A 14,940-nucleotide genomic window follows, 5' to 3' on the forward strand; every position below is an offset into this window, starting at 1 on the left:
GACAGCTTAGAAACTTGACCCGACTGAAAAGAAGTAAGAAATGGTGGAACTCGAAAATGACTTCAGGTTTTGTCACTGCGCAGAATATAGTGAAACACTGCTACAGTTAAATAATTTTACCCTATGTTCTCTATGCATGATCTACAATAATAATCTGCTTCATGTTGATATTTATTGCTGTGTTGCTAACAGTTACCTGAAAGAGAAGTTGGGGTGCTTCACTGTGCTAGAAAAAGTTTAGCTAAATCAGAAAGCAGGTCTAATTAAGCAAGTTTATTATATCTTATATAATAAAAGCCTAATATGCAAATCAACCAAATGGCAGAACAACCAGCAGAATGACCAGTCGCTATGATGCGTACTGACCACCATTGGCACATGCTCAATGCAGGAATTGCCCCCAGCTCATAGGCCCCAGGCCAGCAAAGGCAGGTACAAGTGGGGACCCCCTGATCATCCTGCCAGTTGCCCCACCGAGGGAGGTTACCTGCGGTGGCGGCGGTGGGCAGGGCTGGTGAGCAAGCGGCACCAGGCTGGACAAGGCAGGTGAGATCAAGGGGGCCCTAATCACCCTTCTAGTTGCCCCACAGATCAGCCCTGATCACTGGCCAAGCCTAGGGATCCTACCCATGCACAGATTTCGTGCACCAGGCCTGTAGTCTTATATAATAAAAGGCTAATATGCAAATAGACTGAATGGCAGAACAACCAGAACAACTGAACAACCGAACAACCAGTCACTATGACATGAGCTGACCACCTGGGGGCGTGTGCAGAACATGGTGAGCCTCGGCCTCGTTGGGATTGTGGAGCAGGTGAGCGGGGTTACCAGACAAAGGCAAGGCACCAGTCGGTGTCATCAGGGATAGCCTCTGGTGGTTACTGAAAATTCTGTTCTCCTGCGCACTGTGGTCCTTCCCAGTGTTTGCACCCACTGCCAGTGTGGCCCTGCTCGCACCCTCAGCCAGAACTTGGCACTGGTCCCAATCGCTCAGCATCATCAGCAGGTGCAAGCAGTCGCTGCTGGCCCCGATAGCCCCTCAGGACTTCTCCACCTCCCCTGCTCCTGAGGGGCAATCGGGGCCGGCAGCTGCCTCTCACACCTGCTGCCAGAGATGCTTGCACCCCCTGCTGGGACCAGAGCTGCTGCTCCCACACACTGCTCATGCCGGCCCCGGTCGCTCCATGCTGTCATCAGATACAAGCGGGGCTGGCGCTGTCAGCATGTGGGAGCAGTGACAGCAGGAGCGGGACTGCAGGCAGAGAGGGTACAGGAGACCATGGCAGGAGGGGCCCAGCAGGGGTGCAGAGGATGGGCCGAGACCCACCATTGTACCCACTGCAGCCCTGCAGCCCCCAGTTCCTTTCAAGGTGCACAAATTCATGCACTGGGCCCATAGTGTGTGATATATATATGAAAGGCTAAGTTGACTCATGAATGCACAATACATATAAGTTCTCTGGTGCCAATCACACGCATGTGTTTCGATCTGTCATTGTTGATCATGGTTGACACTTCTATTATAGAGAAAGGGCAAATAGCGTTATTAAAATATTTCTTCTAATTAATTTCCTTTCCATTTGCACGAATCCGTGCACTGGGACACTAGTGTATATATAATGCCTGCCATTACCTTAGAGATGCATTTTTTTAATGATAAAAGTTATTCAGATAGCCTGAGTTTTAGTCCCACTTTTGTCAATTGTGTCTCCTGTGGTTTTATTTTCCTCTTGTGTAAACTGGTAATAATAATACTGATGTCAGGGTTAAGTGGGGATTATTTGGGATGATTTATATAAAGAGCTCAAGGATTTTCCACATTCCGGGCACTGTGCTGTATAATGAAGACACATGATAAACTTAACTTTTTGAGTGGTTTATATTCCACATCTGTAAAATATTTTCTGGTTTGATTTCCAAATCACTGAAATTTTCCAGGGCACTGCTTTTGCTTTATATTCATCCTCCTCCAGGAACTAGCTCGATACACAGTATTCAAATGAATGCATTTGATTTGCTCTATATCTTTGTAAGGTAAGAGGGCCGCTGTGTAATTTCTACTGTAACCATACCCCAAAAGTACAAATATGCTATTTATAGTGCCTGAGGGTCACACTGATAGATTATGGTGAAGGCTGGTCAGCAACAAAGTCTTTTGGATTCCTAACCTAATGGATTTTCCCCTCCCACATCTAATCTACTACTTGTTAATTTAATTTTATTTTTAAACATTTTTATTGATTTCATTGAGTAAGGGAGAGGGAGGAAAAGATAGAAACATAAATGATGAAAGAGAATCATCCATTGGCTACCTCCTGCATGCCCCCTACTGGGGATCGAGCCTGCAACTCAGACATGTGCCCTCGCTGGAAATTAAACCAATGAACTCCTGGTTCATAGGTGGATGCTCAACCACTGAGCCATGCCAGTCGTGCTACTTGTTAATTTTATGGAAAGATAATTTAGCAGAAATAAAGGATTGAGAAAGCTGGGCTTTAAAATAATAAGCATTTCATCTTTTTTTAATGATGAATTTTCATAGAGAATTCCCGAAGATAAGCATCTCTCAAAAAGGGAAGAATTGTTCATCTGATGAACAAACATGCAGAAAATGTATGCACCCAGAATCTGTCTCTTTTTTTGTGCAATACCCTCTAACCCCAATTAGACAATTAACAGTCTTTTGTACAGATAATGGGTAAAAACGGGTAATGCTTTACATAAAAAAAAAAAACAAAGTTAGTAATTCACCTTTGAGTCCTAACTGCTAAATACAGTTGTATAAAATAAATATATTTAGGTACCTAATGTGTAGGCTATTCTGTACTTAAATACAGAATATCATGCCAAGTTAAATTTTTCAGGAACTATTCTTTTTGGTGGTGGTTAAGTAAGAGGGAGGGGAGTGGAAGGTGATATGAAAGAATCATGCACAAAGAAAGACTGCACAGAGAAGATTAGAGTCTAATCTTGTTTGTAGAAAATATACCTGACTATAGATAATTATTTACTCCTTAAAACAAAAATCAGGCTATGTCCATTTTCCATGCGTCACATACTATATGGGAGATGGGTTGTAAAATACTTCAAATTGAATTATAGTTTTATTTAGCTAGTGCAGAATAAAAATGGGGAAAAATGATTATCTTTTTCTTTCTCTTTTTTTTTCATTAAAATGTAGACATAAGATTTGACCTGGTAAATTGAAGATACTTTTGAGTTCATTGAGTTTAACCTCCCACTCAGTGAAGAAATGACCAGTGTAATGGTTATAATAGGCATTCATTCAATTTCCACTTTAACTCTTAAAGTGAGTATCTCTATAGCTGGCTCATGCCATTCGAAGAGGTCTGAATAAATTTTTCAGCATATTAGGAGTAATTGGATTTGCTGTAATTTCTAAATGGAGGGTATGATGCTGCTCATAGAATTACATGGAATGTCTAATTTCTTTTTATAATGGCTCAAATATTTGGAGAAAATTGTTTTGTCTCATCAAAAGTCTTTATAGGGATGTTGTTTGAGTTCATTCAACTATTCTTCATATGATATACCTTTCAGACATGTTTATATCTTAGTCTCTCTAAATTCTTATCTAAAAAGATCATCTAAAACTGAACACAGTATTTCAAATGTGTTTTAACCAGGTACAGAATATCATTACAAGTTAACTTTTTATTTTCAGGAACACTTATTTTTGGCGGTGGTGGAGGCTAAGGGTGGAAAGTGATATACTTTTTTCAATTAGTTTAGCCAATGATTATGTTCACCTTTTTTTGAGCATGTAACAAAAATTGTTCATAGAAAATTAGTGGTCCTTATCCTACAATGGGAAAATGAGTCTCTTGAATTGATTTGTGTGACTTTTATTTCCTTTACTTTGCATTACTTTTGTTTGAACTGATTATTCCAGTAATTTGATACCTAATGCATATGTACATATCAATTCAAAACATATGCTCCACTGCAATCTGCTGCCTGAGTTCTAATCCTAGTTCTGTGTATTGTGGGCAAGGCAATTAGCATCACTAAATTTAATCAGCTGCAAAATAGGAGCAATAAGAGTCGCTACTCATAAATTAGATGAGATTTGTAAACCTATTAGCTTGGTGCCTGACACATGAAAATTCTGGAAAAAAAATCTTTGTCATTATTAAAGTTACTAGCTGTCACAGCAAGTATGGTAACCTATGCAAACATATAGCTGCTATCTATTTTTAAACCATAGTAAGAATTAGGAACAAAGAAATACTGCACATAGAAGATTAGAGCCTACCTCTACTATTATTACTAATCTCTTTAGGGTATTCTTCCACCTGAAAGCCAACTAAATTGACATTAAGAGAAAACTCCCCATATGCATTAGATGTTGGTTGCTGAGCATTATAATGTTTTCAAATTGTTTATATAAGTAATATTTTAAAATATGATATATTTATATTTAGTAATTAATGTCAACTTTCTTATATTTCAGCTCCAGAAATAAATTTTTCCCAAGTCACAAAACATTGGAAATACATTTATTCAGTCCCAGTTTTGTTATGCTTTTCTCAGTTTCTATTATTTTTAAAATGCACTATGACTTTGTAAAAAATTAATCCATGCAATTCATTCAACACACATTTTTTGAACTCCTGGTATGGTAATGTAAGTTTCTCAATTCTAAATGAATTAATGGTCCATGGGACAAACTGAACATGATCTTGCATTTTAATGTTTAATGTAGGTAAGATTTCTAATAAAAGCATGAACAATACGACAACGACTTATTTTGGTAAGATTCATCAGTTCCTTGATATCTAATTTTCATGAATGTTGGTATTTGAATTCAAGAGAAATACTGGTGTTTTCTACAAAAATCTTGACCTATTATGAATTCAGCACCTTCACAGCACCATGCTGTCTCATAACATTTCTATGAAGCTCAAATTTATTAATAAAAAGTTAGAAGCAAAATAATTTTCAAAACTTTTAAGATTTTTCTGTCATCTCAATTATATCTGCCCAAAGACTAGACCCAAGAATGACTTCTTTGATTTGTAAAATGGTCTATAAAAAGTCTACCTTATTCTTAGCATGGTTAAAATCCTTACATAGTTTTGCTTATAATTGTATTAAGAAATATATCATCTGTAAAAGTGAATATATAAATTTATATGTTCTATTTTAAATAATAAAATGACTAACCCATACACTTTGAAATCATCAATTTTTTCTTCACATTTTCCACTTAAAGGTAACCATACTGACTTGTGTATTAATAAATAACTTGCTTTTCTTTATAATTTTTATATATGAAAATCCCTAACCATATATATATATATATATATATATATATATATATATATATATATATATATATATATATATACATATACCACGTTCAAAGGCTGTTAAATCACGTTGTTTACCCAATCTTCAGAAAAAAATCACTTCTACTGTCATGGTAAACAACCTGCTTCCCTATTTATAATGGTCTGCCCCTCTAGCAACTTCAGCGCGAAATTATAGCTAATTTGCCTACAAATGTCAGGTGGTCATAATAATCTGGCCATTCTGTGTGTATCAATGCATTATATATACTATGAAATTTTACATAACATTGACTCACTGTTGTTAATATTTTTGAAGTGAGTTAAGTTTTATATTTTATTTTTAAAAATCAACAAATGTTCCATTTTTAATGTTGAAAATTGACTTTAAATGTTGAAATTCCATTATATTGATGAAATGAGTTATGGTGCATTGTATTGTATAAATAAACCACAGATGTTTTACACATAATATCATGACCAAATTTTATGTCTTTCTAGAGCATACATGTAAGAATATTTACAGGTATATATACCTGGGGAATGGACTGTGGGGGGGTTGATATTGTCATCCTTACATTACTAGATAATGTCATATTAGTCTCCCGAGTGTGTGAATCAATTTTCCACAAGCAATATATGATATCTCACCTGAGTTCACAGCCTTACCAACACTTAATATTCATTTACAAATGTTATGACTATAAAATTGCATCTATTCATGATGTTATATTAATGGATGTCTCCTAAAGCAAGATTACAGACTTCCTAATAAGCCAATAATGTTTAGCAAGTAAATAATCACCTATATTTTTACATGTGGGATGTGGAGAAACATTCTGGGGCTGGATTGCAGGCTTGGAATTTAGTGAAAGAATAACTTTAAAAATCACTAGGAGCCAAGAGGGAGAATTGGGCATCTCCGGAACTGAAAGAATTTCAGAATACAGAGGAGTAAGGCAGGCAGGAGGCAAGCTTAGCGAGAATTGGACAGGGCTGAAGAGAACTGGAGAGCCATGTAAGGAGTTTGAACTTTATTCAATGACTAAATCTAATGAGTGAAGAATTCTTACAGTGATGTTAGTGGGAGATCTACTCGTAATACTTGACCCGTTAGAGAGAGCACTCAGGATACAGTATTTGAAGTGGACTAGACTGAAGGGAAAGAGCATAGTTGTGATGAAAGATTAAAGTGGCCAAATTAATGTAGACTGTGGGAGCCAGGAGAAATGGAGTACTATTTTGAAGATGAATTTGTAAGAGAGAAGAAAAATATCAAGAATGACAATCAGATTTTTAGCATAAAATAGAGGCTAAAGGGAGAGAATGTAACAGAAAGATATGCAATTTCAAACACGTTGAAATTTTCCAGGGGGATACCCAAGAGCATATGCACAGTAGAAATAGGGTTTCTGCTAAGTAAAGAGACATAGAGATGTCAACGTTACTGGCTACAGACTATTCAGAATCACTGGTCATACATTTTTAAAAAATATTATTGAGTAGTTTCCAAAGGGGAAAAATCCTATTTCAAAGTAAAGGATTTTTAAAAGACCGAGGTGATAAAAAAAAAATCTTTCTGAAACATACACACTCACACCTGTCTGGCAAGTTACTGGCTTTTTCACATTGAAGAAAAGTTCTTATCTTCACCTGTATCCTTGGGATTGTCCACAACTAAATGGGGGTAAGGGGGTAATAGGGGGATAAGGACACATATGTAATACCTTAATCCAGTGGTTCTCAACCTGTGGGTCGCGACCCTTTTGGGGGTCGAACGACCCTTTCACAAGGGCTGCCTAAGACCATCAGAAAACACATATATATTTACATATTGTTGTTGTGATTAATCACTATGCTTTAATTATGTTCAATTTGTAACAATGAAATTGGGGGTCACCACAACATGAGGAACTGTATTAAAGGGTTGCGGTATTAGAAAGGTTGAGAACCACTGTCAATAAAGAAATTAAAAAGTAAATAAATAAATAAATAAATAAATAAATAAATAAATAAATAAACAAAACACAAAAAAAGGAAAGAAATAAAATAAATCTGTGAAGGAAGATTTGAAGAAAGACTATCTGAGCCCAACTGGCATTAACTTGAGAAGTTAAGAAGCATCAAGTACTAGCAGCATTTGTGCAACATTTTCTCGTTGCTAATGGTCTCCATTAGTTGGCATGTAGATAGAGGACTCCTTAGGGGCTTACTCTCAGGCCCTTGATGAAGCCTATAGACCTGTGTGGACCAGTTAACTATTTCTTGCAGGTGCTGTCATACGCAATGTAGGATGGGCAGTGGCATTCCCGGCCTCCTCCCACCACATGCCAGTGGCTCCCCTTTCCAGACATGGCAATAAAAATGTCTCCAGACATTGCCAAAGGTCTTTGGTGAAGTAGATTCAAATTGCTCACAGTTGATTTTAGAAACACAACTATAGGAATTTGAGAAGAAATGTTAAGGTAATGTTAGAAGTAATACCAGTTCCCTATGTCAATTAAAAGCATTCTTCTTATCGTTTCCGGTTTTACAAATTCTTAATCCCTTAGCTAAAAAAAAAAAAAATTACAAGCAGAGTTTTTGTTATCATGTTAGCTGCAAGCTGTGCTCTTAACTGGTAGCTGTCGCCATTAAGAAGAAACGCCTGCCAAGACAGCAGTTCACAGTATTACCTACCCTGTAAGAAATGTGCTATGATGAAAATGAGTCGCTCTCATCCCTGTGGCCAAATCACATGAAGAATGAAGCCACCTCACAAAAACAACTGGCAGCCAGACACCTTACTCTTGAGCTAATTTAGCAGGGGATGTTTTTGGTTGGGAGAATAGGGAAGAGATTGATTCTTAACTGCTGTTTTGACAGTAGGTATTGAAGTAGGTGACACTATGTTTCTGCTAAACTAGAGATAGTATTCCTGTTTTTTCTTCACTTACTCTGTCCAATTCTCCCTACCATCTTGTGAATTTCTGTCACTCAAAGATGTAGAAAGCCTTGTGATGACATCTGTATTGCTGATCAAATAGTAAGGTGTACCATGCTGTTCTTTTTCACCTGTAGTAAGTGTATATATGATTGTGTAGGCGTGTTTTCCACACCAAGTTTAACAGTGTGATTTGAAAGTCACAGAAAAGTAAGTAAATATTGTAAATTGAATTTTCTTAGAAACAGTCAGATATGTGATGGGCCGTTCTAATGCTGATTTTTCCTTGAACTCCTTTTAAATAGGGATGACCTGAGAAACATAGAATCAAGTATCAGTAGAACTAAGTTGTGTTTGAATGATTATGTGCAGTGGGAAGCTGACAGATGCTGAATAAATAATGAATGAATAACAGGAATATGATTGCATAAACAACTGCACAAAGAACTATAGCAGCTTATTTTCAACTTTTACTTTTTGAATAAACCTCTTCAGTATCTTACAATTTCCTGCCAATAGATTTCAAAATCCAGCCTGTCATTAAAGATATTGCTTCTCCTTTACTCTTTCTCATGCCTAACCACTGCAAGAAAAGCTACATTTATAAATGCATATAAAGTGCACACCAACATTTCCCCATATGGTAAAAGTGCTCAATATACTGTTACCTGTCATTTAACAGTATTATTGACATAATACAGATAAAAGCCTTACAATATTTCCTGTTTTAAATTAATATTTTTTAATTTTTAAAGTATAATTATTAAATATGTGATACATATAGAACCCATATACTACATATGTAAGTGATGAAGTGTAATAATAACATGAATAACTAGGAACCCATCTCTTATAAGAAACAAGAGGCCCAATGCATGAAATTCGTGCAAGAGTAGGCCTTCCTTCCACCAGCTGCCGGCACCGACTTCCCTCTGGCACCCGGGCCCCGGGCTTCCCACTGGCCACCAGCAGGCACCTGGGACCTGGGCTTCCCTCGCAGCCCCAGTTTCGTCTGGAAGGTCACCTGGAAGGATGTCCAGAAAGTTCTCTGGAAGGACATCCAGAAGGAGGTCTGGCCTAATGAGCATATTATGCTTTTATTATTATAGATAGAAAGTGTCTAAATATGTGCTTCTTTCCTTTTCTTGCCCCTTTCCTTCCCCAACAGGTAACCACTTCCCTGAATATAGAGTTTATATACTTTGATTTCCAAATTTTATTTGATGAAGTGGCAAAGGAGGGTTTTAGATACCCTGTGTAGTGCTAAGCCAGCCTAAAGCATTCTTGATCATTTTCCAAGATCCTTCTTATTTTGACCTACTTCTGCCCAGTTCACTGCAGTCTCCTTTTAGATTTGGTCTCTGGCTCCATCACCCCCTGGTGCCCTGATCCACTCTCCAGATTTGATGTTTCCAAACAGATTGGATAACCTTTAACCATCAGGAAAATGCTCATGCTGAGCCCCATGATACTCTCTTCCTGAATATTCCGCCTTTGCTCTAGTCCTAGGCAAGAGTCATGGTCACCAACAACTTTGACTAGCCCTTGAGTCAAAACCACCCTAGCATCATCCTAAGAAGGTGACTTCATTGAAGTCAATTACTTTTAACTGAAGATCAAATAAGCATGTCTTTCATAGTCAGGGTTTCCTTCAGGCAAACCCAGTGCAGCATGATTAAACAACCCACCTCGAATTAACCTAATTTCACTGAAACCAGGAGCTTGTTATTCAAAAGCTGCTTCAAGAAAAGTAGTGCATCCCATTCTACAATTCCAATAATATCCAGCAAGGGAAAGCTCTACAATATAGAAATTTTGGAGCCACCCTTACACAGAAGTTTCTACAGAGCATAGTGTGGAATCTAATGCTGCATGAAGATAGCAGCATTTTATTAAGAATAACTATAATTAAATAGAGTGCATTTTCTCAACTTTGATAAGAAGAAACTCCCCCTAAAGTATATAAGTAGAATTAAATGTCATCAGGTCCCCTGCCCTAGTCTATGCAGATCTCCCCTAGTTATATTTTAGGGTGCTTTTGTAGTTCTCACTGTTACAAGTGATAAAGTTTTCACCTGTTCACATGGTGATTGTGCTGGAACTTAATAATTCTCACTGTCATAAACTTTTCTAGCTTAATTTCCCTCTTTTTTTCAACGTTGCACTATTATCCCTTACCAGTTCACACTTTTTATAATTTCAACCTTTTGAGATATTTGTACTTTCCCAATTATTTCCCTTATGTATATATGTCTGTGCATGATCTATTTTCTACATTCCTTTCGTCTTCTGTTTAAAGCTATTAGTCATTAAATTCTCTTTACCCTTTAGGAATTAATAACTGATAACAAATGAAGGTTGCATACTGAAAAATTGTGAGGATTGGTCAAATATATGATTCCTTTCTGATCAATTATCTTACATGTGGAGCCCATTGTCCAGTTGCTATCATATCATCTCGCTTCCCCCTAAAAAATAATGCTTTGTTGTCTTTCACTGTTCATATCATGTAGAAATTATATATATATATATATATATATATATATATATATATATATATATATATATATATATAGTTTGGTTTATTGACTTTTTTCAAACACTGATGTTTTAAATAATAAATGACTGTTAGTTTATTTTCATTTGTACAATTATTGTACATTCACTTGTTTCTGAAAATTGTATCTAAATGTTGCTGGGATACAGATTTTTAAATGTAATTTAATTGCATTTTTCATTAATTAGGTCATTACCTATAACTCCTTTCTAAGGTTTTTTAAATTGATATGATCTAACAATGGTTATAACCTAACCCTGCTGTTAATTCATTTTCTAATAAAACTATTGCTATTGCCTATTATGTATTGAGATGTACAGAAACTTTTAAGATTATATTTTTATCTAGATAGATTTAGCTAGAGTTTGCCAATATACTTACTCACAGATCTAAATTAAATTACATTATACTGATACTGTTGTAATTAACTTGTTATTAATAACAGCAAAGAAGCAAAAGGAAGGCCAGACATTACAGGCATGTCATTTGGGCAGCTTCACCAGGAAGCTACAACTTTACTCTTCCTAGGAATCCAACACAGAGAAGATGGACACATAGACCTGGTAAAGTTAGGGTGACATAGGGCAGTGCTTTCTGTCAGTCACAGCTGGGAACAGAGATCATTGGCCAGAATGGGTGTGGCTACTGGAAGGGTGCAGACATTTGGGGATATACAATCCCCTAAACAAACTTGTTTTCTCTCTTTGTTTTCAGGGTCCTTGGAACTCCTGTTGCTTGGGGTGCACTCTCTTGACTCCCTGACATTCTCCTGTGTAGCCAAAGGCCATGCTGACCCCCACCACACACAATGGACTAATGGACTGCAACTGGCATAACGCTGTACTAGGCAGATTTAGCTAGAGTTTGCCAATACACTCACTCACAGATCTGACCCGGCTCCAGGTACTGGACCCGGCTCCAACATGGAAAGGAAACTCTGGCTCTGCTTTTAGCTCTACTGAAAACCCAGCTACACTTCTATGACTGGACAAAGGGAAATGGGACTTGGGAAACCCAGGCGTATTATTCCACAGAAATAACACTTTCTACTCTATCGCATCCTCCCTTGCGAGTCTTAGAAAATTCCTTTTCTGGGTATAATGCAAGGACCCCAGCCCCAGCAGCAACCTGAGGAGACAAAGCACATCTTTCTCTGTAAACAATGCCAGCAGCTCTTTCCGTTCGGACCGCCACTTAAGAGCCTGGTGTCCCCCGGGTCTCCGCCCCACCCGGTATTACCGGGTGTTGTAAGAACAAGCCGTACCCAAACTCTCAATTCTGCTGAGGTGTCCCTGATGCCAAGTCCACATCTTTGACCTGCGGCGGAAGAAGGCGAAAGTGGACAAGTTCCCACTCTGTGGCCACACGGTGTCAGAGGATTATGAGCAGCTCTCCTCTGAAGCCCTGGAGGCTGTCCGTCTTTGTGCCAACAAGTACATGGTGAAAAGCTGTGGCAAAGATGGCTTTCCCATCCCAGTGCAGCTCTACCCTTCCCACATCACCGCACCAGCAAGATGTCCTGTGCTGGGGCTGGCAGGCTCCAGACCGGTCTGCGGAACCGTTGGAAAGCCCCAGGGCACCGTGGCCAGAGGCCACATTGGCCAAGTCATCATGTCCATCCGCACCAAGCTGCAGAACACGGAGCATGTGATTGAGGCCCACACAGAGCCAAGCTCAAGGTCCCTGGCCGCCGGAAGATCCACATCTCCAAGAAGTGAGGCTTTACTAAGTTTAATGCCGATGAGTTTGAAGACATGGTGGCTGAGAAGCGTGACTCATCCCAGATGACTGTGGGGTCAAGTACATCCCTAATCATGGTCCCCTGGACAAATGGTGGGCCCTGCGCTCGTGAGAGTCTCGGTGTTGCCCCCACCTTACACCCACCAATAAAACAACTTTCTATCCCCCCCCAAAAAAAACAACAACAACAAGCAAACAAACGAACAAAAAAACAACAACTTTCCATCCCCCTCAATACAAACAAACAAAAAACAATACTAGCAAATGATTTTTTTTTCTAAAATGGAAATTTTGAGATCTTGTTATTAGCAATTGATAAAAACAAAGTGTAAAATAGTTTTGCAAACTTCAAGGAGGTGCTTGTTGATACACTTATGTTTTATTACAGAAGTTTATAACCTTGATCAAATTTCCATCACTGAAATGCTTTTTAAAAAATACTAATGTTTGGACCCAACCTCTTAATATTCAGCTTTAATTTACATGACTTGTGATTCAGGTTTCAGTATTTTGAAAGCATCCTCAATGATTCAAAAGTGCAACAGATTTAAGAAAACTGCTGTATTATGACACCTATTTCAGTATGTATGTTAATCTAGCAACAGTTCTAGACTATATTGCAAATGAAGAGTCTATCCCATCAAGACAGTATTGCCTTGTGGTTCAGGTTATACACTTTGAAATCAGACATTATGCCTTTAGAATTCTGAATATATTGGACTTGCCATGTTGGAAAATTACCTAATCTCTCAAGTTATTTACGTTTATGTTCTCAAATATAACACGGAACTCAGAGAATTGTGGTAGGGATTAAATGAAATAATAAACACCCAAGATATAAACTGTTCGGTACAATACTTAACGTATAATACATTTTCAATGAATGATCATTATTTTTACTAGATTACCAAGAGGAAAAAAAACTCACTTAGATAAATGTTTGAATAAAATAATATGACTTCTAAAATGTATTCTAATACTATATATTTGCATTATTACATTAATTATACTGTATTGTGTTAATACAATGTAAACAATTCATATATATATATTTCCAAATGAGAGAAATAAAAATAACAAAAAATACAAAAAGTAGTCTAGAAAAAAATCTTTAAAAATTTAATGGACATGTATCAAACATTTATCATGCCAGGGATTGTACTATTTCTATCATTATAAATAATGCAAGGTATAAAGTATAAAATAGGAAATTTAATTTGAAATAAGATGACAAGAAGTGAAGCTAAAAGTTGCTTCTAATTGCAAGCTCTATTGAATGAACTGCACTGACCTTCAGCAGAGGTAGCTTCCTAGTGTATCATATAAATACAGGAGCAGTGGCCCCTAAAAAAATAGACCAAAAAAACCCAAAAACCCAAAACAAACAAACAAACAAAAAAAAAAACCCCACAACAAACAAAAAACACACAGACAGTGGAGAAAAAGGATCCCATGGAGAGATGTAAATATACTCACTGTATTTTCCAACTTGTATTTTTTTCCACAGGAACAATGCCTAAAACTTAAAAGAAAAATTAATTATAAGGAAATGCGGTAAATCCTAACTGTACACAGTCTTACACAAAGAAACAATCAAGACTAAATGTCCATACGAGGAGAGAGAATGTGTGAATTAGAAAGTGTCATGGAAGCAGTAGTGTGTAGTGGTTAAGAACATGCCTCGGCCAATCCCTGCTTCTGTAGCCTTGGGTATATCAACTAACCTTTATGCCTCATTTTACATTCCTATAAAAGGGGCATAGTGTTTTGTGACATGCAAATAAGGTGACCAGTTAGATGGTTAAAAAATTGTCATCCTATTAATAAGTGCTATATAAGTCATATATATTACTAGAGGCCCAGTGCAATCGATCACCCCCCAAAAATAGGCCCCCACCCATCCATCTGGGGCTCCTCCATGGATTGCCCCAAAGAGCTAGGCTAGAGCTCGGGGTCCCGCCACCATGGCGCACACGGGCGGGGCTGCGGGAACCCTTGCGGAAGTCACGCAGAGTGGCCAAGGCCCTGCCCTTGCGGTATGCACTCACGGGGCAGAGGAGCCCTAACTCCCCTGTGCATGCAGCCATCTTCTGACGGTGTGAGGGCATCATGGCATGACTTCATGAGGACCATCTAGGCTTTTATTAGTAATATTATTAATACATCTATAGCATAGAATGAGAATAGTCTAGTATGTTCTTATGATCATAAGAAAAGTAATATACTTTTGAGTGTTATAAAAATAGTGTAAAAGGTTTATGATTTTTAGCTATGTAATTATCATGCCTGAAGAACAATTGAAAAAAAAATAAAAAGCAACAGCCATGTTAACATGAGACCTGTGTAGGAAGTGAAAAGGTAAATAATTCCATTTTATTTTTATCTTATTTTGCATTTGTCTTTGTAT

At 37.5% G+C, this 14,940-nt stretch overlaps 1 pseudogene; it reads left to right on the plus strand.

Annotated features, from left to right (window-relative positions):
- Positions 1-779: 779 nt before the first annotated feature.
- On the plus strand, positions 780-12,705 carry LOC132222896 (large ribosomal subunit protein uL16-like; annotated as a pseudogene).
- Positions 12,706-14,940: the final 2,235 nt, after the last annotated feature.

This window comes from Myotis daubentonii, chromosome 1 (assembly GCF_963259705.1).
Source record: "Myotis daubentonii chromosome 1, mMyoDau2.1, whole genome shotgun sequence".
NCBI lineage: Eukaryota > Metazoa > Chordata > Mammalia > Chiroptera > Vespertilionidae > Myotis > Myotis daubentonii.